The 26,962-nt window shown below is 43.3% G+C and overlaps 1 long non-coding RNA gene across 1 annotated transcript in view; it reads left to right on the top strand.

Annotated features, from left to right (window-relative positions):
• The window catches only part of LOC138672085 (uncharacterized), a 160,399-nt gene extending 143,320 nt beyond the window's left edge, over window positions 1–17,079 (top strand). Inside the window, exon 3 of the long non-coding RNA XR_011319568.1 lies at window positions 16,890–17,079. This is a non-coding gene — a long non-coding RNA (uncharacterized lncRNA). The remainder of the gene's footprint in view (window positions 1–16,889) is intronic.
• Window positions 17,080–26,962: the final 9,883 nt, after the last annotated feature.

The raw sequence follows: 26,962 nt of genomic DNA, 5'->3' as shown, positions 1-26,962 counted from the left end.
CAAATGGCGCTCCTTCCCTTCCGAGCCTTGCTGTGTGCACAAACAGTGGTTTGTGACCACATATGAGGTATCGGTGTACTCAGGAGCAATTGTCCAACACATTTTTGGATCCATTTTATCCTGTTGCCCATGTGAAAATGAAAAAATTGAGGCTAAAATAAATTTTTTGTGAAAAAAAGTACTTTTTCATTTTTACGGATCAATTTGTGAAGCACCTGGGGGTTCAAAGTGCTCACTGGGCATTTAGATAAGCTCCTCGGGGGGTCTAGTTTCCAAAATGGGGTCACTTGTGGGGAAGCTCCAATGTTTAGGCACACAGGGGCTCTCCAAACGCGACATGGTGTCCGCTAAAGATTGGAGCCAATTTTTCATTGAAAAAGTCAAATGGCGCTCCTTCCCTTCAGAGCCCTGTCGTGCGCCCAGACAGTGGTTCCCCCCTACATATTAGGTATCGGCGTACTCAGGACAAATTGTACAATAACTTTTTGGGTCCAGTTTCTTCTTTTACCCTTGGGAAAATAAAAGAAGAAGAAGAAGCAGTGTATGGGGGTGAGTCCGTTCCTCCTCGTGGTGCCCCTGGAAAAACCCTGCTGCTGCAGGCCAAACTGAACACGAACAAATCCTGTGGTAACTCTTTTGTGATAGGCAGAACGGAAGGTGTAATCTTCAAACTTTTATAGATAACAACTACAGGAAGGCCTGTCACAAATACGAATATGATGAAGAAGAATATGAAGAAGATGAAGAAGTAGAATATGAAGAAGAATAATAGTTGAATAAAAAGAATATGAAGAATGTAAAAAAATGGAATAATAGGAAGAAAGTGAAGAAGAAGATGAATAAGGTGAAGACGAAGTTGATGAAAAAGATGCTGCTGCTGAGGATGATGGAGAAGAAAGTGTGGGAGTAGTAAAAAAGAAGGTGAAGAGCATGGAAGTAGTGAAACATAAATATCTGACAAAATATAAAAAATCTTAACATAGTCAATATCTTTGTAACTCCAAACATCTTAAAAAAAAATTAATTCCTGCTATTCCATTTGATTGGGCTAAAACTCTATGTAACTCTTTAATGTCTCCTCCACCTCCCCCAATACATCCTACATTATTCTTAGTTGTTTTCCTTCATGTAGAATTAAGCTACAAGGAGAGAAAGGGTTTATTTTAATTCCGATATTTTTGTCCGATTGACTTGCATTGGTTTCCGGTATCGGTATCGGCGATATCCGATATTTTTTGAATATCAGCCGATCCAATCCGATACTGATATTTCCGAATATCGGAAGGTATTGCTCAACACTAGTCATCAGAACAAAGCACAGATTTCCACTGGTTAAATGTCCATTCCTTGTGTTCTGTAGCCCAAACAAGTCTCTTCTGCTTGTTGCCTGTCCTTAGCAGTGGTTTCCTAGCAGCTATTTCACCATGATGGCCTGCTGTACAAAGTCTCCTCTTAACAGTTGTTGTAGAAATGTGTCTCATGTGAGCCAGTTTCTTTGTAGCGCTTGATGGTTTTTGCCACTGCACTTGGGGACACTTTCAAAGTTTTCCCAATTTTTCAGATTGACTGACCTTCATTTCTTAAAGTAATGATGGACACTCGTTTTTCTTTACTTAGCTGCTTTTTTCTTGCCATACTACAAATTCTAACAGTCTATTCAGTTGGACTATCAGCTGTGTATCCACCAGACTTCTGCACAACACAACTGATGGTCCCAACCCCATTTATAAGGCAAGAAATCCCACTTATTAAACCTGACAGGGCACACCTGTGAAGTGAAAACCATTTCCAGTGACTACCTCTTGAAGCTCATCAAGAGAATGCCAAGAGTGTGCAAAGCAGTCATCAAAGCAAAAGGTGGCTACTTTGAAGAACCTAGAATATAAGACATATTTTCAGTTGTTTCACACTTTTTTGCTAAGTATATAATTCCACATGTGTTAATTCATAGTTTTGATGCCTTCAGTGTGAATTTACAATTTTCATAGTCATGAAAATACAGAAATATCTTTAAATGAGAAGGTGTGTCAAAACTTTTGGTCTGTACTGTGTGTATATATATATATATATATATATATATATATATATATACATATATATATATATATATATAGCTTTGTCACCATAACAAGTTGTCAGTGTTTGCCCCTGAATTAACCCTTTCTATGCAAATATTAATAAAATGACAGTATTGTGCCAGTACTTTAGTAATCACCAGGGCCGGTTTTAGGCAAAGTGGGGCCCTAGGCAAAAGTTTAAAATGGGTCCCTAAATGCTAACAAATTGCACCATCGCACAGAAACATTTTGGTTGTAGTTACATGCGCCGATTTCAGGCCACTAAACGAGTGTGATTAACAATATTGAAGTAATTGGCCGCTTGTTTCCGGCCACATTACACTGGCTGAGGAATAATTATGGGGACAGAATAATCACTAGTAGATCAATCTATCCACATACAGTACCACCTTAACAGCATATCTGCAGTTTTCATCAGGCGATGTGCTGCTGAGAACAATGATTTTTGTTGCGGCATAACCAATCCAATCACTCAATGAATTTCTTGCATTTTGCACTCCGCCTAGTTCTCCATATAGTATAATATACTTCCATAGTCCTCCATATAGTATAATGTACTCCCCCTAGTCCTCCATATAGTATAATGCACTCCCTCTAGTCCTCCATATAGTATAACACACTCCCCATAGTCCTCCATATAGTATAATTGACTCCCCATAGTTCTCCACATAGTATAATACACCCCCATAGTCCTCCATAGAGTATAATACACTCCCATAGTCCTCCATAATACAATGCAGTCCCCATATAGAATATAATTCTGACCACATATAGTATAATGCAACCCCCATAGCATATAATTCACCCCCCATAGAATATAATGCAGTCCCCAACAGAATATAATACTGTGTGTTTGTAATAAACATATATATATAAATATATATATATATATATATATATATATATATATATATATATATATATATATATATGCGTTACACCGTACATACATAGATACATATACTGTACATGGAAACACACACGTACTGTACATACATACACACAGATACACATACATATACCGTACATACATACACACACTGTACATATATACACACAGATACACATACATGTATCGTACATACACACAGATACGCATACATATGCGTACATGCAAACACACACATATACCATACATACACACAGATACACATACCGTCATACATACACATACTGTACATACACACATGCATATACTGAACATACACACACATATACCGTATATTACAAACACACACATATACTATACATACATACAGATACACATACATATACCATCATACATACACGTACTACACATACACACACGCATATACTGTACATACATAGACATATTGTACATACATATACCGTATATACAAACACACATACTATACATACACACAGATACACATACATATACCATCATACATACATACACTGTACATACACACGTATACCGTACATACACATAGATACACATACATATACCGTACATGCATGCACACATATACTGTTCAAACATACAGATACACATACTCGTACCGTACATACATATACACACATACCGTACATACACACACATATGCCATATATGCATACACATATACTGTACATACACACACAGTTATATACACATATAGTATACACATACCGTACACACATATACATACACATATACTGTACATACATGCACATAAACATACATATATACAAACAAATATATTGCATATACATAGATACACACATATTATACACACAGACATACACATACTGTACGTGCATACACATAGATACACACACACACACACACACTGTACATACACAGATGCACATACATACATCTACAAGCATATACATACACACATACTAATCTTTTATATCAGGTGATCAGATGAGCCCTGGAGGAGGTCAGTTCCCCCTGTGGGGGATGGGGCACAGAGCAGACAGGACAGATACTAGCCCCGTGGTGCTGCCATGTTGTCCCGTGCAGTGAGCATCCTCCCCCATCTCTTCATAGTGAGGAGATGCTGCAGCCTGCTGGGAACAGAACAGTGGAGGGAGCAGATATACAACTTAAGTCCTGCTCTTCTTCCACTGCTGTCCCTGGCTCCCTGTGTGCTGTGCGGCGGGGTCCCTGACTGTAGGTGAGTACTCACCTGTCTCCATTGGGACATGCCATGCAAGAGAACAGAGAGACAGCAGCCAATGAGCGCTCTCCTCAGTCTGGTGAGGAAAGCGTTCATTGGCCAGAGTCTCTCCCTGCATGACACGCCCCCATTTTGAACTCCTGCACTCCGCGAGCTGCTCTCTCCTTGGCACTGGGTGTTAGCATGATTACAGGAGGGAGTGAGAGGGGCCCGATGCTACATGATATGGGGCCTGCCTGCAGAGACCACCCTCCACCTCTCGGCCCAAGAGCAGTGGCACAAGCGGTATTTCCGCCCCGGGCTGGGGGCCCCAAGGGCAGCGGGGGCCCTAGGCAGCTGCCTAGTCTGCCTGCCCCTAACGCCGGCCCTGGTAATCACCTACTTGGAGCAGATTTTGAAGTGTCTCTTACAGAAGAGCCCTTTTCTCCTAGGCTATTTATATAAGTCAAAGTTCACTAAGTGCCTAAACTGCTAAATCATAGTACAAAAGTTGCAAAAATCCTTCATCAAGCACAAAGTCAGAGCAATGTGGAAGGGCAAGCTTGGTAGGAAAATCTCATAAATCTTACGTACATTTTGGTGCAGTTAAATCTGGTACAATACAAGTTTTCTTTATAAGTCAGGTAAAAGTGCCCTATATGCCACTAGTGCAGACTAATAACGCAAACCCAGCTAAAACAGCCCAGAGTGAAATCTTAGGCCTTAGGTTTGCTCAGAAAATGTCAACTTCAGCTATATATAATGAATCGAAAGGTAGAAAGTTTTCTAATTGCTTCAAAGGGCAGCTCCTTACTGTGAGGACTGGACTAATTAAGGCAAGAAAGCTGGTTCATTCCTGGAATAATGAGGGTTAGCAAACATCAATCACATTAAAACTAAATAGAATATCCAAAAACAGACTAATGGTAATATCATATGATATGCCTCACTCTCTAATAATTTAATTAGGGATCCCTCATATGAATCACCATTTCCACTCACCTATGCCTACACCATTCACTGACCTTAAATCCTCATTGTCAAAACGTATCAATCTTTTGCTGTCCTGAATATGTTTTACAGACCCTATATTATATTCTAAACTAAAAAGAGAAATCGCATGGCAGATGGTGAGTATGAAAAGCTTTAGCCTGTTATGCTGATTTGAATTATATTACAACAGATTTACAATGCAGATTTTCTGCTTTATGGAAGTTCTCAGCAAACTGTTCAAATGTGAACATCTCCCGACATTTCCAACTTTCTATTAAGAATTTAGGGAAAATCAATATTTCTTTTAAGGTACTTATTATACCTAGGTGTTTCCCAAAGATGCTTCTGTGCATTTTATATTCTGTACACGTGGCTATACTATGACACACAGAAAAACAAAAGCAAATCTACATATTACCAATTTTTACTAGATTTAGTTTTTGGCAGGATCTGCTGACAATCAAATGTCTACTATAGTTGTCATTAAAATTCTGCCAGCTGTTCAGCTTCCAGGTGAAAAAAAAGAATCATTCATTATACGTTATTCTTTTAGAATATGATGGTAGTCACTACTTGATGACGCTAGTCACTACTCACATTCAATTATTCCCATCTGTCTAAGAGCATTTGGCATTAGACACTTCAAAAACCAGCATAATCTAATATGGTTAGACACCATTAGACAGGTAGCAATTCCAACTCAGAATAGTAAAACAAGAAGTAATTTTTATTAAAAATCAACATATAAAAAAAATTAAAAAGCCTCCAAAAAAAGAGAGAGAGGAAAGACACAGCACATTAGTGAATGAGTAAAAAGATGGGAGAGCAATATATAGGGCTAACTGTATAAGGATATAAAGGAATATCAGGCACATAATGTGCAAATGGAAGAAGCAGCAAAACCACAGCTGGCAGAAGGAATGCTCCACATTGAAGATACTGGAAAAACTTTCCAACAATCTGCTTGGAGACTGATGTACAGTTCACAATGCAGTGAATGCTATTACATGCAAAATCCCCACATATAGCTCCTGGGAATCCAGTTGTAATCATGTAAAGTCAATTTAAATGCTCTGCATTAGTGCAACATATATTGAGGAACTCCCGAGGGGAGTGCCGTTTCGCTGATCGCTTCTTCCGCTTCCCTCAGCTTAGCAGGTAGAGCTGAAATAGGTCCTAGGGTCTGGAGGACTTGCATCATTTACCCTCAGTGACATCATTGACTGCATTAAGCCTTTCATATATTTAATCAATATTTATCATTGCCATTTTGTGTACTTTGTGTGTTATCATTGTTAAATGAGAGAAAGAGTGAGTGATAATGTGCTTTGTGCACTGGTTGTGATGGCCCCTTGTTTGGCTGCGCTACAGCCATGTGATGCCATCAATAGTCCACTTGGCTATACTTCAGCACTGTGTAAAATGACACCATGCATTTTTGTGATCCTTGTTAATTGAATTGAACAGTGTTAAAAGGAACCTGCAAATTTCAGAAAATTTAATTCAAAGTTGATCCTCCACTTCTTAACTCTGTCTCCTGCAATGTGTCCTTTACCTGCCACTAGATCACCAGGGTGGACGTGCTCTGTACGGTGAATTTTGGGCAAGGAGGCTGTGATGGCATTATTTTATCTAGTAAAGAAAGGCCCCACATTGGGGAATTGGGCATGACATTACATTGGGATGGAGATGATGTGCCATATCTGGCCTGCGAGACAGTGCGCATGCGCCACTAATGGCACTGCAGATTACAAACATGTGCTCATCCTGGATAAATAATACTCAGCATACACACACAGTTACAGCCCCCCGAGCCAACCCAACACGAAACGCGCATCGGGGCTGCTTTGTTGGACATACACTGGCACACACTTTATGGGTAAGATCAGTATCCCATTCTAACCTCTTTTTTAACCCCTTCCCGACCCATGACGCCACGTAGGCGTCATGAAAGTCGGTGCCAATCCGACCCATGACACCTATGTGGCGTCATGGAAAGATCGCGTCCCTGCAGATCGGGTGAAAGGGTTAACTCCCATTTCACCCGATCTGCAGGGACAGGGGGAGTGATAGTTTAGCCCAGGGGGGGTGGCTTCACCCCCCCCCCCCGTGGCTACGATCGCTCTGATTGGCTGTTGAAAGTGAAACTGCCAATCAGAGCGATTTGTAATATTTCACCTATTAAAACTGGTGAAATATTACAATCCAGCCATGGCCGATGCTGCAATATCATCGGCCATGGCTGGAAACACTAATGTGCCCCCACCCCACCGATCGCCCCCCCAGCCCTCCGATCTGTCCGGTACACTGTTCTGGCTCCCCTCCGTCCTGTGCTCCGCTCCCCCCATGCTATTGTCCGCTCCCCCGTGCTCCAATCCCACCCCCATGCTCCAATCACCCCCCCTGCACTCCGATCCACCCCCCCGTGCTCCGTTCCACCCCCCGTGCTCCGTTCAACCCCCCCGTGCTCCGTTCCACCCACCCCCATGCTCCGTTCAACCCCCCGCGCTCCGATCCACCCCCCCATGCTCCGATCCCCCCCTGTGCTCCACCCCCACCCCATCATACTTACCGATCCTGCCGGGGTCCGTCCGTCTTCTCCCTGGGCGCCGCCATCTTCCAAAATGGCGGGCGCATGCGCAGTGCGCCTGCCGAATCTGCCGGCCGGCAGATTCGTTCCAAAGTGCATTTTGATCACTGAGATATAATCTATCACAGTGATCAAAATAAAAAAAATAATAAATGACCCCCCCCTTTGTCACCCCCATAGGTAGGGACAATAAAAAAATAAAGAATTTGTTTTCTTTCCACTAATGTTAGAATAGGGTTAGGGTTAGGGGTAGGGTTAGGGTTAGGGCTAGGGTTAGGGCTAGGGTTAGGGCTAGGGTTAGGGTTAGGGCTAGGGTTAGGGTTAGGGTTAGGGCTAGGGTTAGGGTTAGGGTTTCGGTATGTGCACACGTATTCTGGTCCTCTGCGGATTTTTCCGCTGCGGATTTGATAAATCCACAGTGCTAAACCGCTGCGGATTTATGGCGGATTTACCACGTTTTTTCTGCGCATTTCACTGCGGTTTTACAACTGCGATTTTCTATTGGAGCAGTTGTAAAACCGCTGCGGAATCCGCAGAAAGAAGTGACATGCTGCGGAATGTAAACCGCTGCGTTTCCGTGCAGTTTTTCTGCAGCATGTGTACAGCGATTTTTGTTTCCCATAGGTTTACATTGAACTGTAAACTCATGGGAAACTGCTGCGGATCCGCAGCGTTTTCCGCAGCGTGTGCACATACCTTTAGAATTAGGCTATGTGCACACGGTGCGGATTTGGCTGCGGATCCGCAGCGGATTGGCCGCTGCGGATTCGCAGCAGTGTTCCATCAGGTTTACAGTTCCATGTAAACCTATGGAAAACCAAATCCGCTGTGCCCATGGTGCGGAAAATACCGCGCGGAAACGCTGCATTGTATTTTCCGCAGCATGTCAATTCTTTGTGCGGATTCCGCAGCGTTTTACACCTGTTCCTCAATAGGAATCCACAGGTGAAATCCGCACAAAACACACTGGAAATCCGCGGAAAATCCGCAGGTAAAACGCAGTGCCTTTTACCCGCGGATTTTTCAAAAATGATGCTGAAAAATCTCACACGAATCCGCAACGTGAGCACATAGCCTTAGGGTTAGGGTTGGAATTAGGGTTGTGGTTAGGGTTGTGATTAGGGTTATGGCTACAGTTGGGATTAGGGTTAGGGGTGTGTTGGGGTTAGTGTTGGAGGTAGAATTGAGGGGTTACCACTATTTAGGCACATCAGGGGTCTCCAAATGCAACATGGTGCCACCATTAATTCCAGCCAATCTTGTATTCAAAAAGTCAAATGGTGCTCCCTCAATTCCAAGCCCCTACGAGTGCCCAAACAGTGGTTTACCCCCACATATGGGGTACCAGCATACTCAGGATAAACTGCGCAACAATTACTGGGGTCCAAATTCTCCTGTTACCCTTGTGAAAATAAAAAAATGCTTGCTAAAACATCATTTTTGAGGAAAGAAAAATTATTTTTTATTTTCACGGCTCTGCGTTGTAAACGTCTGTGAAGCACTTGGGGGTTCAAAGTGCTCACCACATATCTAGATAAGTTCCTTGCGGGATCTAGTTTCTAAAATGGGGTCACTTGTGGGGGGTTTCTACTGTTTAGGCACACCAGGGGCTCTGCAAACGCAACGTGACGCCCGCAGACCATTCCATCAAAGTCTGCATTTCAAAAGTCACTACTTCCCTTCTGAGCCCCGACGTGTGCCCACACATGGGGTATCAGCGTACTCAGGAGAAACTGAACAACAACTTTTGGGGTCCAATTTCTCCTGTAACCCTTGGGAAAATAAAAAATTCTGGGCAAAATAATTATTTTTGAGGAAAGAAAACGTATTTATTATTTTCACGGCTCTGCATTATAAACTTCTATGAAGCACTTGGGGGTTCAAAGTGCTCACCACACATCTAGATGAGTTCCTTTCGGGGTCTAGTTTCCAAAATGGGGTCACTTGTGGGGGGCTTCTACTGTTTAGCCACATCAGGGGCTCTGCAAACGCAACGTGACGCCCGCAGAGCATTCCATCAAAGTCTGCATTTCAAAACATCACTACTTCAATTCCGAGCCCCGGCATGTGCCCAAACAGTAGTTTACCCCCACATATGGGGTATCACCGTACTCAGGAGAAACTGGACAACAAATATTGGGGTCAAATTTCTCCTGTTACCTTTGGGAAAATTAAAAAATTCTGGGCTAAATAATTATTTTTGAGGAAAGAAAACGTATTTATTATTTTCACGGCTCTGCATTATAAACTTCTGTGAAGCACTTGGGGGTTCAAAGTGCTCACCACACATCTAGATAAGTTCCTTTTGTGGTCTAGTTTCCAAAATGGGGTCACTTGTGGGGGGTTTCTACTGTTTAGCCACATCAGGGGCTCTGCAAACGCAACGTGACGCCCACAGAGCATTCCATCAAAGTCTGCATTTCAAAACGTCACTACTTCACTTCCGAGCCCCGGCATGTGCCCAAACAGTGGTTTACCCCCACATATGGGGTATCAGCGTACTCAGGAGAAACTGGACAACAACTTTTGCGGTCAAATTGCTCCTGTTACCCTTGGGAAAATAAAAAATTGCAGGCTAAAAGATCATTTTTGAGAAAATAATTTTTTATTTTTTTATTTTCATGGCTCTGCGTTATAAACTTCTGTGAAGCACTTGGGGGTTCAAAGTCCTCACCACACATCTAGATTAGTTCCTTTGGGGGTCTAGTTTCCAAAATGGGGTCATTTGTGGGGGATTTCCAATGTTTAGGCACACAGGGGCTCTCCAAACGTGACATGGTGTCCGCTAATGATTGGAGCTAATTTTCCATTTAAAAAGCCAAATGGCGTGCCTTCCCTTCCGAGCCCTGCCGTGTGCCCAAACAGTGGTTTACCCCCACATATGGGGTATCTTCGTACTCAGGACAAACTGTACAACAACATTTGGGGTCCAATTTCTCCTATTACTCTTGGCAAAATAGGAAATTCCAGGCTAAAAGATCATTTTTGAGGAAAGAAAAATTATTTTTTATTTTCATGGCTCTGCGTTATAAACTTCTGTGAAGCACCTGGGGGTTTAAATTGCTCAATATGCATCTAGATAAGTTCCATGGGGGGTCTAGTTTCCAAAATGGGGTCACTTGTGGGGGAGCTCCAATGTTTAGGCACACTCTCTCCAAACGCGACATGGTGTCCGCTAACAATTGGAGCTAATTTTCCATTCAAAAAGTCAAATGGCGCGCCTTCCCTTCCGAGCCCTGCCGTGTGCCCAAACAGTGGTTTACCCCCACATATGAGGTATTGGCGTACTCGGGAGAAATTGCCCAACAAATTTTATGATCTATTTTATCCTATTGCCCATGTGAAAATGAAAAAATTGAGGCGAAAATAATTTTTTTGTGAAAAAAAAGTACTTTTTCATTTTTACAGATCAATTTGTGAAGCACCTGAGGGTTTCAAGTGCTCACTAGGCATCTAGATAAGTTCCTTGGGGGGTCTAGTTTCCAAAATGGGGTCACTTGTGGGGGAGCGCCAAAGTTTATGCACACAGGGGCTCTCCAAACGCGACATGGTGTCCGCTAACGATGGAGATAATTTTTCATTCAAAAAGTCAAATGGCGCTCCTTCCCTTCTGAGCTTTACCATGTGCCCAAACAGTGGTTTACCCCCACATGTGAGGTATTGGTGTACTCAGGAGAAATTGCCCAACAAATTTTAGGATCCATTTTATCCTGTTGCCCATGTGAAAATGAAAAAATTGAGGCTAAAAGAATTTTTTTGTGAAAAAAAAGTACTTTTTCATTTTTACGGATCAATTTGTGAAGCACCTGGGGGTTCAAAGTGCTCACTATGCATCTAAATAAGTTCCTTGGGGCGTCTAGTTTCCAAAATGGGGTCACTTGTGGGGGAGCTCCAATTTTTAGGCACGCGGGGGCTCTCCAAACGTGACATGGTGTCCGCTAAAGAGTGAAGCCAATTTTTCATTCAAAAAGTCAAATGGCGCTCCTTCCCTTCCAAGCCCTGCCGTGCGCCCAAACAGTGGTTTACCCCCACAAGTGAGGTATCAGCGTACTCAGGACAAATTGGACAACAACTTTCGTGGTTCAGTTTCTCCTTTTACCATTGGGAAAATAAAAAAATTGTTGCTAAAACATAATTTTTGTGACTAAAAAGTTAAATGTTCATTTTTTCCTTCCATGTTGCTTCTGCTGCTGTGAAGTACCTGAAGGGTTAATAAACTTATTGAATGTGGTTTTGAGTACCTTGAGGGGTGCGTTTTTTAGAATGGTGTCACTTTTGGGTATTTTCAGCCATATAGACCCCTCAAACTGACTTCAAATGTGAGGTGGTCCCTAAAAAAAATGGTTTTGTAAATTTTGTTGTAAAAATGAGAAATCGCTGGTCAAATTTTAACCCTTATAACTTCCTAGCAAAAAAAAATTTTGTTTCCAAAATTGTGCTGATGTAAAGTATACATGTGGGAAATGTTATTTATTAACTATTTTGTGTCACATAACTCTCTGGTTTAACAGAATAAAAATTCAAAATGTGAAAATTGCGAAATTTTCAAAATTTTCGCCTAATTTCCGTTTTTATCACAAATAAACGCAGAATTTATTGACCTAAATTTACCACTAACATGAAGCCCAATATGTCACGAAAAAACAATCTCAGAACCGCTAGGATCCGTTGAAGCGTTCCTGAGTTATTACCTCATAAATGGACACTGGTCAGAATTGCAAAAAACGGCAAGGTCTTTAAGGTCAAAATAGGCTGAGTCATGAAGGGGTTAATGCTATGAACACATTTTGTGCTATGTAAAGTCATGCTTGTCTGGAGGATAGAACATTTTAAACCTCTGCATTCTTTTTTGCACTTTGCACTTTTTGGATGATCTTGCACATGATTAGATCTGCAGAGTAAACTCATATGGGTATACTGATCAACTCTTTGTGGTTACTACAGTGTCTTTTGTCCTTTGCACACGAGCTCTGGATGTACTTTGTCATTTAAGTCTGTATGTATTATTTGTTTAAAATTGGGTTAATAAATAGAATCACTTTTTAAATATAAAGAATTTGTGGTTGGACTTTTTACTCCGTGAATTGTTGTAGGATCTATGTTGCTGGAGTGTCCATAGTAACAATGGTGCTGTCCCATTTATAGGCGATTTGCCTTAGGGTATGTGCACACGTTGCTGGTTTCCTGTGGATCTACAGCGTTTTTTGTGGTGCAGAAACGCTGCAGATCCTCAAGTGATTTACAGTACAATGTAAATCAATGATACAAAAAAATGCTGTGCTAATGGTGCGGAAAATTCCGTGTGGAAACGCTGCGGATTAAAAGAAGTAGCATGTCACTTCTTTTTTGCTGATCTGCAGTGTTTTTGTACCCATTCCATTATAGAAATCTGGGGGGGTAAAAAATGCAGTAAATCCGCAAAAAATCCACAGTAAATACGCAACAAAACCGCACAAAATCCACACAAAAATGCGTCAAATCCGCACCTGCGTTTTCTGCCAAGAGATGCAGAATCCGCACCAGAAATTCCTAAGCCTAATCTGCAACGTGTGCACATAGCCTTAGGGTACCGTCACACAGTGCCTTTTTGACGGTACGATTCGTGACGTTCCAGCGATATCCATACGATATCGCTGTGTCTGACACGCAGCAGCGATCAGGGATCCTGCTGAGAATCGTACGTCGTAGCAGATCGTTTGGAACATTCTTTCGTCGCTGGATCTCCCGCTGTCATCGCTGGATCGGTGTGTGTGACACCGATCTAGCGATGCGTTCGCTTGTAACCAGGGTAAACATCGGGTTACTAAGCGCAGGGCCGCGCTTAGTAACCCGATGTTTACCCTGGTTACCAGCGTAAATGTAAAAAAAAAACAAACAGTACATACTTACATTCTGGTGTCCGTCAGGTCCCTTGCCGTCTGCTTCCCGCACTCACTGACTGCCGGCCGTAAAGTGAAAGCAGAGCACAGCGGTGACGTCACCGCTGTGCTGTGCTTTCACTTTACGGCCGGCAGTCAGTGAGTGCGGGAAGCAGACGGCAAGGGACAGACACCGGAATGTAAGTATGTACTGTTTGTTTTTTTTTACACTGGTAACCAGGGTAAACATCGGGTTACTAAGCGCGGTCCTGCGCTTAGTAACCCGATGTTTACCCTGGTTACCCGGGGACCTCGGCATCGTTGGTCGCTGGAGAGCTGTCTGTGTGACAGCTCTCCAGCGACCACACTACGACTTACCAACGATCACGGCCAGGTCGTATCACTGGTCGTGATCGTTGGTAAATCGTATAGTGTGACGGTACCCTTATATTCCTGAATGATATGTATCAGTGGAACCTGTTCTTAGTATTTATCTGCTTTTTCACAGCTCATTTCATTGATCAAATGGACTTTAAAGCACAGGAAAAAACTTGGCTTTTACAGCTTGACAAGGTCTTCAGCAGTGGCTGAGATTCTAAATCCAGGGATTTGTCTGACCTGACCAATAAGTATAAGGATTTACTTAAAAAAAAGGACCCCCCTATGGTGGAATAAATCGTTTCTTGAGATATATATCTCTTGTGGTTTAATCCCAAAAGGATTATGCATTCAGGTTTTCCTCTCTTTTGATATAGATGATGAAGTATTCAAAAATCAATGGGAGGAAGTTGCATCAACTTGTTCTAGGGGATTTATGGGACTACTAATCAAAAATAATGAAATAACTATGACTGAAATTGATAAAGATCTTGATGGCATTCAGGAGGAGATTAATAAAATTCTCACTCCTTCGAGGAATATTACCTTGACGGATGTTCAATGTGAAGGTCTGGGTCTTGGCCTTTCCTTTTCTCCTTGTAATGATTATTTCACAGCATAGAAAGATTTGAATCTCTTTTCACGAAAGCTTGTCTTGAAAAAGCTTCATTCTCGATCTTCAATGGAGGGATGTGTATCACTGAACAAAAGGCCATCTCCATCTTGGAAGACAGAGTGAATCTACCGTGAATCTACTGGCCTATCTACAGGTATCCCTCCTCCCATGTTTGCTAAGTCAACCACGTTCCCTCCCGTGTCTATCTGCCCCCAGGTGAAAATTTTCACAAATTTGGTTGCTGCAGATTTAAAAACTATCAATAACAAAATAAAAAAAGACAATCTGACCTGGTGTCAAAGAAAAGCATTGCGTGAAGTCATGGCAATGCAGGATGTTGTTATAAGACCTGCTGACAAGGGAGGGAATGTGGTTGTTTGGCCTATTGACAAATATGAGAGACGTATGTCTCACTTTTTTAGAATCCTCTGTCTCGTTTTTTGTCTGAGTTAACTGAGATATTGGAAGAATCATTTGATAAAGGGAATATTAGTAAGAAGATCTTCGATGGATTGGTGGTAAAATGTCCTGTTGTCCCCACATTTTACTTACTCCCCAAGGTCCACAAAGACGCTGTCAATCCTCCTGGGCGTCCGTTTGTCTCTGGCATCGGAGGGATGTCTGATCCGATATGCAAATTTGTTGATTACTACTTGAGATCGCAGGTTGAAACATTACCCTGCTATGTTAGGGACACTACGGACGTCCTGAGGCGTCTTGACGGTTTAATTTTGGAACCTGATATTCTCCTCATCAGAGTGGATGTGGAGGCATTATACACCTCCATCCACCATGACGATGGACTGGAGGCTGCCGCTTTCTTTTTGGAATCCAGTAACATTGATGCGGAGGTTGGGAGCCTGGTGTTGAGGCTTTTGCGATTCATCCTTATACATAATTTTTTACTTTTAAGGACAGATACTACCTCCAAAATTGTGGTACTGCTATGGGAGCGGCGTGTACGCCCTCGTATGCTAACCTCTTTCTTAGTCACAGGTAGAGGAGCATTTTTCAAGGGGGCACACACTCCACTCCCCAGATTCTGGGGTGGTATCGTTTTATTGATGACATTTTATTTATTTGGCAAAGATCGGTTGAACAGCTTCATGTATTTATGCAGGAATTGAATTGCAATGGCCTCAACATCAGGCTCACACATAATTTCCACCATAAGGAAATCTCATTCATGGACATTACTTTGCTGGGTCCAGGATGATGGTTCAATACACACTGATGTTTTTAGGAAGTAAACCTCTGTAAATTGCACTCCTCCATGCCTCATCGTCTCATATTAGCTCTACAGTTTCAGCTATTCCGATTTGGCAATCTTTAGGGATGAGGAGAATTTGTTCTACTGAGGAGACATTTGAGAGGCAGTCGGTGGACCTTGGGGAGAGGTTTTGGGTGCATGGATATAGCAACAGGTGCATTAAATGTGACTATGCCCGTGCCAGAAACCAAAGAAGATGCAACTTACTCTCGCATAAAAAAATCGGAAAAAAAATGACGATGGTAAAATCCGTCATATCTCTACATTTAATCACCAATGGAGGATGATGAGAAAAATTTTGAGTAGACATTGGCCAATCTTAAAAACAGAAACCACACTAGCAAAATGTCTCTCTGATGAACCACTTATGACAACCAGAAGGGGTAAAAACCTGAGAGATATGCAGGTAAGGAGTCACTACGTAAACAAAACCCCCGCCATATTTGGAGCTGAAAAACGTAGGTGGGGTTTTTACCCATGTGGTGACTGCTTAGCCTGCCAGAATCATGTAAGGGCTATGTCCTTCACCTCAGCTGATGGCCAAAAAGAATTTAAAATCACAGATTACATATCTTGCAGTACCATATTTGTGTTATATATGGCCAGATGTACATGTGATTTATCTTACATTGGACTAACCTCACGTGAATTCAGGGTTAGGACCCGTGAACATATAAGAGATATTACAGCAGCCAGTGAGGTGTAAGATATTGCCTCTTTAAAGACCATCCCCTGCCATTTTAGGTTGCACCACGGATATAATCCTAAAGATTTGAAGGTGTTCGGTATTGACCGTGTTAAATGTGGGATAAGGGGTGAAGACATGAGGCGGACTTTAGCCCAGATAGAATGTCGCTGGATAGCCACACTTGGGACTATGTCCCCGAAAGGTCTCAATGAGCAACTCAGTTTTGCGTCCTTTTTTAATATATATGTTCATGGTCTGCTTTCTCCCTGTTTTTGAGATTTTAATTTTGTGTGTTTTTGTATTTATATAGTACCTTCATCTCACCTACCTATTTCCATCACTGCCTGATGTTGTGAGTGTTACTGAATCCTTGAAATATCGAGATATTTACCTGGAACATACTTGTGATCTGGCCGATGAACATAGAGCGCCATCCATCATTATGAGGCTTCGGAAGTGCAGCAAGATGCATATTGGATAAGCTTGTGTGTTGCTATTCACTGTATACTCTGTATGTGAGTTTTATGATATGTAGTATAAATGTGGTATATATTTTTATATAAAAAGGTTTTCACTCATATTAGGCACTTCTGCACTTTTTAGCACAATAGCACTTTATTAGGTAGACTGGGGTTTCCTACTAGTATCTTATTATTATATATTGTTTCACATAATTAATATTATTGTTCACTTCAGTAAATGTCCTTTATTTTTAGGACTCCAATTGTGATCTATTCATATAGCATACATTATTTCATACCTTATTTTCTGCCCTCTGTTTTGCCTCTTTCAAGTATGGCTGTTGTGGCGCGTGCACATGCGCAGAGCAGCAGGATCCTTGGCACATTCTCCCCAGCATCTGGAAGTGACACGGCGTGTTCTTGACGTCATGAGGGATTTCTCTCCCCCGCCTGGTCACATGGACGGCTGGATATGATGCGCCGTATCTGGCCTGCAAGACAGTGCGCTTGAGCCACTAATGGCGCTGCAGATTGCAAACAGGTGCTTGTCCTGGATAAATAATACTCAACATTAGGGTTGAGCGAAACGGGTCGAACATTTTCAAAAGTCGCCGACTTTTGGCAAAGTCGAGTTTCATGAAACCCGATCCGACCCCTGTGCGTTGTCGGCCATGCGGTACGCGACTTTCGCACCAAAGTCGCGTTTCAATGACGCAAAAAGCGCCATTTCTCAGCCAATGAAGGTAAACGCAGAGTGTGGGCAGCGTGATGACATAGGTCCTGGTCCCCACCATCTTAGAGAAGGGCATTGCAGTGATTGGCTTGCTGTCTGCGGCGTCACAGGGGCTATAAAGGGGCGTTCCCGCCGACCGCCATGTTACTGCTGCTGATCTGAGCTTAGGGAGAGGTTGCTGCCGCTTCGTCAGAAGCAGGGATAGCGTTAGGCAGGGTCCATTAACCACCAAACCGCTTGTGCTGTAGCGATTTCCACTGCCCAACACCACCTTCGGTGTGCAGGGACAGTGGAAGCTACATTTTTTTTATTTTTCCCCTCAGCGCTGTAGCTCATTGGGCTGCCCTAGAAGGCTCCCTGATAGCTGCATTGCTGTGTGTACGCCGCTGTGCAAACCAACTGCTTTTTTCAAAGCACAAATCCTCTTGTTCCTTCCTTTCTGCACAGCAATCTTTTTTGTTTGTCCACACTTTTTATTTCATTTGTGCATCAGTCCACTCCTTATTGCTGCCTGCCATACCTGGCTGAGATTACTGCAGGGAGATAGTAATTGTTGGACACTCCCTGTTTTTTTTTTTTTTGTGGGAGATTAAGATTGACATTTCTGCTAGAGTGCCATCCCTGTGTGTGCCATCTCTCACTCAGTGGGCCATAGAAAGCCTATTTATTTTTTTGCTTGATTTGGGTTCTAAAATCTACCTGAAAAAATCACTACATCAATCAGTGGGAGAAAAATATTGGCCTCAGGGCTTGTGTGCCACTCCTGACTCCTGTGTGCATCATCACTCACTCAGTGGGCCATAGAAAGCCTATTTTTTTTTTTTTGCTTTATTTGGGTTCTAAATTCTACCTGAAAAAATCAATAAATCAATCAGTGGGAGATTAATATTGGCCTCTGGGCTTGTGTGCCAGTCCTGAGCGTGCCATCTCTCTCACAAATAGTGGGCCATAGAAAGCCTATTTATTTTATTTTTTTTGGTTTTATAAATTCTCCCTGAAAAAAAAGGGAGATTAATATTGGCCTTTGGGCTTGTGTGCCAGTCCTAAGCGTGCCATCTCTCTCTCTCAGATAGTGGGCCATAGAAAGCCTATTTATTATTTTTTTTATTGGGTTTATAAATTTTCCCTGGAACAAAAAAAAAAAGTGGGAGATTAATATTGGCCTCTGGGCTTGTGTGCCAGTCCTGAGCGTGCCATCTCTCTCACAAATAGTGGGCCATAGAAAGCCTATTTATTTTTTTTTTTTTGGTTTTATAAATTCTCCCTGAAAAAAAAAAGGGAGATTAATATTGGCCTTTGGGCTTGTGTGCCAGTCCTAAGCGTGCCATCTCTCTCTCTCAGATAGTGGGCCATAGAAAGCCTATTTATTATTTTTTTTATTGGGTTTATAAATTTTCCCTGAAAAAAAATAAAAAGTGGGAGATTAATATTGGCCTCTGGGCTTGTGTGCCAGTCCTGAGCGTGCCATCTCTCTCACAAATAGTGGGCCATAGAAAGCCTATTTATTTTTTTGGTTGATTTGGGTTCTAAATTCTACCTGAAAAAATCAAAAAATCAATCAGAGGGAGATAAATATTGGCCTCTGGGCTTGTGTGCCACTCCTGATTCCTGTGTGCGTCATCTCTCACTCAGTGGGCCATAGAAAGCCTATTTTTTGTTTTATTTGTTTTATAAATTCTCCCTGAAAAAATCATTTTTATTTTATTTGGTTTCTAAATTCTTCCTGAAAAAATCATTTTTTTTTTTTATTATTTTTTTTTTTCTAAAGTCTCCCTGGAAAAAAAAAAAAAATCAAATCAGTGGGAGATTAATATTGCCCTTTCTGCTTGTGTGCCAGTCTTGACTCCTGGGTGTGCCATCTCTCTCTCTCTCTCTCCAATTATGGGCCAGAGAAAGCCTATTATTTTTTTAGCTTGATTTGGGTTCCAAAATCTACCTGAAAAAATCACTACATCAATCATTGGGAGAACAATATTGGCCTCTGGGCTTGTGTGCCACTCCTGACTCCTGTGTGCGTCATCTCTCACTCCGTGGGCCATAGAAAGCCTATTTTTTCTTTTATTTGTTTTCTAAATTCTCCCTGAAAAAATCATTTTATTTTATTTGGTTTCTAAATTCTTCCTGAAAAAATCATTTTATTCTATTTTTTTTTTTCCTAAAGTCTCCCTGAAAAAAAAAAAAAAAATCAGTGGGAGATTAATATTGCCCTTTCTGCTTGTGTGCCAGTCTTGACTCCTGGGTGTGCCATCTCTCTCTCTCTCTCCAATTGTGGGCCATAGAAAGCCTATTATTTTTTTAGCTTGATTTGGGTTCCAAAATTTACCTGAAAAAATCACTACATCAATCAGTGGGAGATAAATATTGGCCTCTGGGCTTGTGTGCCACTTCTGACTCCTGTGTGCGTCATCTCTCACTCAGTGGGCCATATACAGCCTTTTCTTGTTTTATTTGTTTTCTAAATTCTCCCTGAAAAAATCATTTTATTTTATTTGGTTTCTAAATTCTTCCTGAAAAAATCATTTTATTATATTATTTTTTTTTCCTAAAGTCTCCCTGAAAAAAATAAATAAATAAAATCAGTGGGAGATTAATATTGCCCTTTCTGCTTGTGTGCCAGTCTTGACTCCTGGGTGTGCCATCTCTCTCTCTCTCTCTCCAATTGTGGGCCATAGAAAGCCTATTATTTTTTTAGCTTGATTTGGGTTCCAAAATCTACCTGAAAAAATCACTACATCAATCAGTGGGAGATAAATATTGGCCTCTGGGCTTGTGTGCCACTCCTGACTCCTGTGTGCGTCATCTCTCACTCAGTGGGCCATATACAGCCTTTTCTTGTTTTATTTGTTTTCTAAATTCTCCCTGAAAAAATCATTTTATTTTATTTGGTTTCTAAATTCTTCCTGAAAAAATCATTTTATTCTATTATTTTTTTTTCCTAAAGTCTCCCTGAAAAAAAAAAAAAAAAAAAAAATCAGTGGGAGATTAATATTGCCCTTTCTGCTTGTGTGCCAGTCTTGACTCCTGGGTGTGCCATCTCTCTCTCTCTCTCCAATTGTGGGCCATAGAAAGCCTATTATTTTTTTAGCTTGATTTGGGTTCCAAAATCTACCTGAAAAAAATCACTACATCAATCATTGGGAGAACAATATTGGCCTCTGGGCTTGCGTGCCACTCCTGACTCCTGTGTGCGTCATCTCTCACTCAGTGGGCCATAGAAAGCCTTTTCTTGTTTTATTTGTTTTCTAAATTCTCCCTGAAAAAATCATTTTATTTTATTTGGTTTCTAAATTCTTCCTGAAAAAATCATTTTATTCTATTTTTTTTTTCCTAAAGTCTCCCTGAAAAAAAAAAAAAAAAAAATCAGTGGGAGATTAATATTGCCCTTTCTGCTTGTGTGCCAGTCTTGACTCCTGGGTGTGCCATCTCTCTCTCTCTCTCCAATTGTGGGCCATAGAAAGCCTATTATTTTTTTAGCTTGATTTGGGTTCCAAAATCTACCTGAAAAAATCACTACATCAATCAGTGGGAGATAAATATTGGCCTCTGGGCTTGTGTGCCACTCCTGACTCCTGTGTGCGTCATCTCTCACTCAGTGGGCCATAGAAAGCCTTTTCTTGTTTTATTTGTTTTCTAAATTCTCCCTGAAAAAATCATTTTATTTTATTTGGTTTCTAAATTCTTCCTGAAAAAATCATTTTATTCTATTATTTTTTTTTCCTAACGTCTCCCTGAAAAAAAAAAAAAAATCAAATCAGTGGGAGATTAATATTTACATTTGTGCTTCAGTGACAGTCCTGCGTGTGTGGCATGTCTCTCATTTGTTTCCACCAACAACAGAGTGTGTAACATTGTGCCTGATTTTCGTTGTGGTCTCACTCACCTGTAAAGGGGTAGCTAAATCATACTGAAGTTATAGCTCACCGTGTAAGTTGTGTGACAGCAACAAATACCGTTAGTTTGGTTACGTTTTTAAAACAATGAGGAAGTCTGGTGGAAGAGGTCGTGGCCGGGGGCGTTCATTGTCAGCTGGTAATGAGGGTAGTGGTAGTGGTGGAGCATCAGCTGGTCGTGGGAAAAAAAATATTGCACCTAAGTCTGGAGCTGTGGAGCCAGGTTCGTCGTCTGGCTACACAAGGCCTCGAACGCTCCCTTTTCTGGGAGTAGGAAAACCGCTTTTAAAGCCGGAGCAGCAAGAGCAAGTTTTGGCTTATCTTGCTGACTCAGCCTCTAGCTCTTTTGCCTCCTCTCGTGAAACTGGTAAATGTAAAAGCAGCGCGTCGTTAGTGGATGTTCACTGTCAGGGACAAGTCGCTTCCTTGTCCTCTTCAGCAAAAACAACAACAGAGAAGAATGCAGCAGGCGACACAACGGGTTACTCCATGGAGCTCTTTACACATACCGTCCCTGGCTTAGAAAGTGAAGCAGTTAACAGTCCATGCCCATTACAAGTTGAATCTGACATGGAGTGCACTGATGCACAGCCACAGCCAGACTACTATGCTGGTCCTTTGACTCAGACCACAACATTGCCCTCGCAGGGTAATGATCAAGAATCAGACCCTGATGAGACTATGTTGCCCCATCACGAACGCTATACCACCGACCGACACGGTGACACAGACGAAGTTGCACACGAGCTACAAGAAGAGGTAATAGATGACCCAGTTCTTGACCCCGATTGGCAGCCATTGGGGGAACAGGGTGCAGGCGGCAGCAGTTCTGAAGCGGAGGAGGAGGGGCCGCAGCAGGCATCAACATTGCAACAGGTTCCATCTGCCGGGCCCGTATCTTGCCCAAAACGCGTGGCAAAGCCAAAACCTGTTGGAGGACAGCGTGGCCATCCGGTTAAAGCTCAGTCTGCAATGCCTGAAAAGGTATCCGATGCTAGAAAGAGTGCAGTCTGGCATTTTTTTAAACAACATCCAATTGATCAGCGCAAAGTCATCTGTCAAAAATGTTCAACTACCTTAAGCAGAGGACAGAATCTGAAAAGTCTCAATACAAGTTGCATGCATAGACATTTAACCACCATGCATTTGCAAGCCTGGACTAACTACCAAACGTCCCTTAAGGTTGTAGCACCCTCGGCCAATGAAGCTAGTCAGCAACGCAACATCCCTTCTGGCAGTGTAGGGCCACCATTTTCCGCACCACCTGCAGTATCTGTGCAGGTTTCTTTGCCAGGCCAAAGCAGTCAGGGTCAGGGAATCACCAGTTTCGTAGTAGGAAACACTGCATCTAGGGCACTGGCGGCAACAATACCATCTCCCACCGTCTCTCAGTCTGCCATGTCCACCGGCACCCCCGCTAGTTCCACGATCTCCAGCTCTCCAGTCCAGCTCACCCTACATGAGACTATGGTTAGAAAAAGGAAGTACTTAGCCTCGCATCCGCGTACACAGGGTTTGAACGCCCACATAGCTAGACTAATCTCGTTAGAGATGATGCCCTACCGGTTAGTTGAAAGCGAAGCTTTCAAAGCCCTGATGGACTACGCTGTACCACGCTACGAGCTACCCAGTCGACACTTTTTTTCCAGAAAAGCCATCCCAGCCCTCCACCAGCATGTTAAAGAGCGCATCGTCCATGCACTCAGGCAATCTGTGAGCACAAAGGTGCACCTGACAACAGATGCATGGACCAGTAGGCATGGCCAGGGACGTTACGTGTCCATCACGGCACACTGGGTGAATGTTGTGGATGCAGGGTCCACAGGGGACAGCAAGTTTGGGACAGTTCTGCCTAGCCCACGGTCTAGGAAACAGTTGGCTGTAGCCGTTCGCACCCCCTCCTCCTCCTCTTCGTCCTCCTGCAGAAGCGAGAGCTCGTCCACAGACCGCAGTCGCACAACCACTCCATCCGCAGCTGCCACTGTTGCACACCAGGTCTCCCATTATGGGGCAGCTACTGGCAAACGTCAGCAGGCTGTATTGGCTATGAAGTGTTTGGGCGACAACAGACACACCGCGGAAGTTCTGTCCGAGTTCTTGCAGAAAGAAACGCAGTCGTGGCTGGGCACTGTAGATCTTGAGGCAGGCAAGGTAGTGAGTGATAACGGAAGGAATTTCATGGCTGCCATCTCCCTTTCCCAACTGAAACACATTCCTTGCCTGGCTCACACCTTAAACCTGGTGGTGCAGTGCTTCCTGAAAAGTTATCCGGGGTTATCCGACCTGCTCCTCAAAGTGCGTGGACTTTGCTCACATATCCGCCGTTCGCCCGTACACTCCAGACGTATGCAGACCTATCAGCGTTCTTTGAACCTTCCCCAGCATCGCCTAATCATAGACGTTGCAACAAGGTGGAACTCAACACTGCACATGCTTCAGAGACTGTGCGAACAGAGGCGGGCTGTTATGTTTTTGTGGGAGGATACACATACACGGGCAGGCAGTAGGATGGCAGACATGGAGTTGTCAGGTGTGCAGTGGTCGAAGATTCAAGACATGTGTCAAGTCCTTCAGTGTTTTGAGGAATGCACACGGCTGGTTAGTGCAGACAACGCCATGATAAGCATGAGCATCCCCCTAATGCGTCTGCTGATGCAAAGTTTGACGCACATAAAGGATCAGGCGTCTGCAGCTGAGGAAGAGGAAAGCCTTGATGACAGTCAGCCATTGTCTGGCCAGGGCAGTGTACAGGACGAGTTAGCGGGCGAAGAGGAGGAGGAGGACGAGGAGGATGATGGGGATGATTATATTTTTAATGAGGAAGCTTTTCCGGGGCCACTGGAAATTGGTGGCGCGGCAAGGCCGGGTTCTGGTGTTTGGAGGGACGCAAGTGACGTGGATTTGCCTGAAACTGCCCCTCAACCAAGCACAACCGCAGATTTGAGAACTGGAACTTTGGCCCACATGGCGGATTATGCCTTACGTATCCTCAAAAGGGACACACGCATAACTAAAATGATGAACGATGACGATTACTGGTTGGCCTGCCTCCTTGATCCTCGCTATAAAGGCAAATTGCAAAATATAATGCCACATGAGAACTTGGAACTAATATTAGCAACCAAACAATCAACTCTTGTTGACCGTTTGCTTCTGGCATTCCCTGCACACAGCGCCTGTGATCGTTCTCACACGAGCTGCAGGGGCCAGCAGACCAGAGGAGTTAGAGGGGCAGAAATCAGAAGTGGCGTTGGCCAGAGGGGTTTTCTGACTAGGTTGTGGAGTGATTTTGCTATGACCGCAGACAGGACAGGTACTGCAGCATCAATTCAAAGTGACAGGAGACAACATTTGTCCAGTATGGTTACAAACTATTTTTCATCCCTTATCGATGTTCTCCCTCAACCGTCATTCCCATTTGATTACTGGGCATCAAAATTAGACACATGGCCAGAATTGGCAGAATATGCATTGCAGGAGCTTGCTTGCCCGGCAGCTAGTGTCCTATCAGAAAGAGTATTCAGTGCTGCAGGTTCAATACTAACAGAAAAAAGGACTCGTCTGGCTACCCAAAATGTAGATGATCTAACCTTCATTAAAATGAACCACAACTGGATTTCGAAATCTTTTGCCCCACCTTGCCCGGCTGACACCTAGCTTTCCTATGAAAAGGTCTTGCCTGTGGACTATTCTGAATGCCTTTTCCAATCTCGTAATTTTCTGCACCTGATTGTCCAGCATACGACATGTTTACACCTCACTAAATGGCCAAACTCCCCACACGGGGCCGTGGTATCGACACTTGGCGACAGCACCCGTGAGAGTGCTGTTTGTCTGAAGAGGTGGGTGTGCCCGCTTTTGGTCGACGGCACTGCCACTGGGTCCCTCCTAGTACAATAAAGTGTCTCTGGCGGTGGTGGTGCGCACCCAATGTCAGACACACCGTTGTAATATGAGGGGCCCTGGGCCTGTACCGCCGGCCACAAGACAGTTCCCCCCCCCCCAGCTCAAACAGTGCTCTACCACTTGCAAAATTATCTCACAGCTCCACAAATGTTTAGTCTATGCGCTGACATCCTTCAATGCCTGCCACTGACAATACCATTGTATTGACATTTTTGTTATGTTAGGCCTTCGAAGCCTGTCTGCGGTCACTCCTTCCACTATGCCTCCACTGACCACACCACTGCTGCCCGTGTACCCCTGGAACCAATTTAAAATTGCCTACAGCCATGTGTTATTATTTTAGGCCTTCGATGCCTGTCTGCGGTCACTCCTTACAATATGCCTCCACTGACCACACCACTGCTGCCCGTGTACCCCTGGAACCAATTTAAAATTGCCTACAGCCAGCCCAATTTTTTTATTTTAGGCCTTCGATGCCTGTCTGCGGTCCGTTCTTTCTACTACTACTACACTGACCACACCACTGCTGCCCGTGTACCCCTGGAACCAATTTAAAATTGCCTACAGCCAGCCCAATTTTTTTATTTTAGGACTTCGCTGCCTGTCTGCGGTCACTCCTTCCACTAGGCCTCCACTGACCACACCACTGCTGCCCGTGTACCCCTGGAACCAATTTAAAATTGCCTACAGCCATGTGTTATTATTTTAGGCCTTCGATGCCTGTCTGCGGTCACTCCTTACAATATGCCTCCACTGACCACACCACTGCTGCCCGTGTACCCCTGGAACCAATTTAAAATTGCCTACAGCCATGTGTTATTATTTTAGGCCTTCGATGCCTGTCTGCAGTCACTCCTTACAATATGCCTCCACTGACCACACCACTGCTGCCCGTGTACCCCTGGAACCAATTTAAAATTGCCTACAGCCAGCCCAATTTTTTTATTTTAGGCCTTCGATGCCTGTCTGCGGTCACTCCTTCCACTAGGCCCCCACTGACCACACCACTGCTGCCCGTGTACCCCTGGAACCAATTTAAAATTGCCTACAGCCAGCCCAATTTTTTTATTTTAGGCCTTCGATGCCTGTCTGCGGTCACTCCTTCCACTAGGCCTCCACTGACCACACCACTGCTGCCCGTGTACCCCTGGAACCAATTTAAAATTGCCTACAGCCATGTGTTATTATTTTAGGCCTTCGATGCCTGTCTGCGGTCACTCCTTACAATATGCCTCCACTGACCACACCACTGCTGCCCGTGTACCCCTGGAACCAATTTAAAATTGCCTACAGCCAGCCCAATTTTTTTATTTTAGGCCTTCGATGCCTGTCTGCGGTCCGTTCTTTCTACTACTACTACACTGATCAGGCCACTGCTGCCCGTGTACCCCTG

The sequence above is a fragment of the Ranitomeya imitator genome, chromosome 3 (assembly GCF_032444005.1).
Source record: "Ranitomeya imitator isolate aRanImi1 chromosome 3, aRanImi1.pri, whole genome shotgun sequence".
NCBI classification, from domain to species: Eukaryota; Metazoa; Chordata; class Amphibia; order Anura; family Dendrobatidae; genus Ranitomeya; species Ranitomeya imitator.
This window is presented reverse-complemented; position numbering and strand designations above follow the sequence as displayed.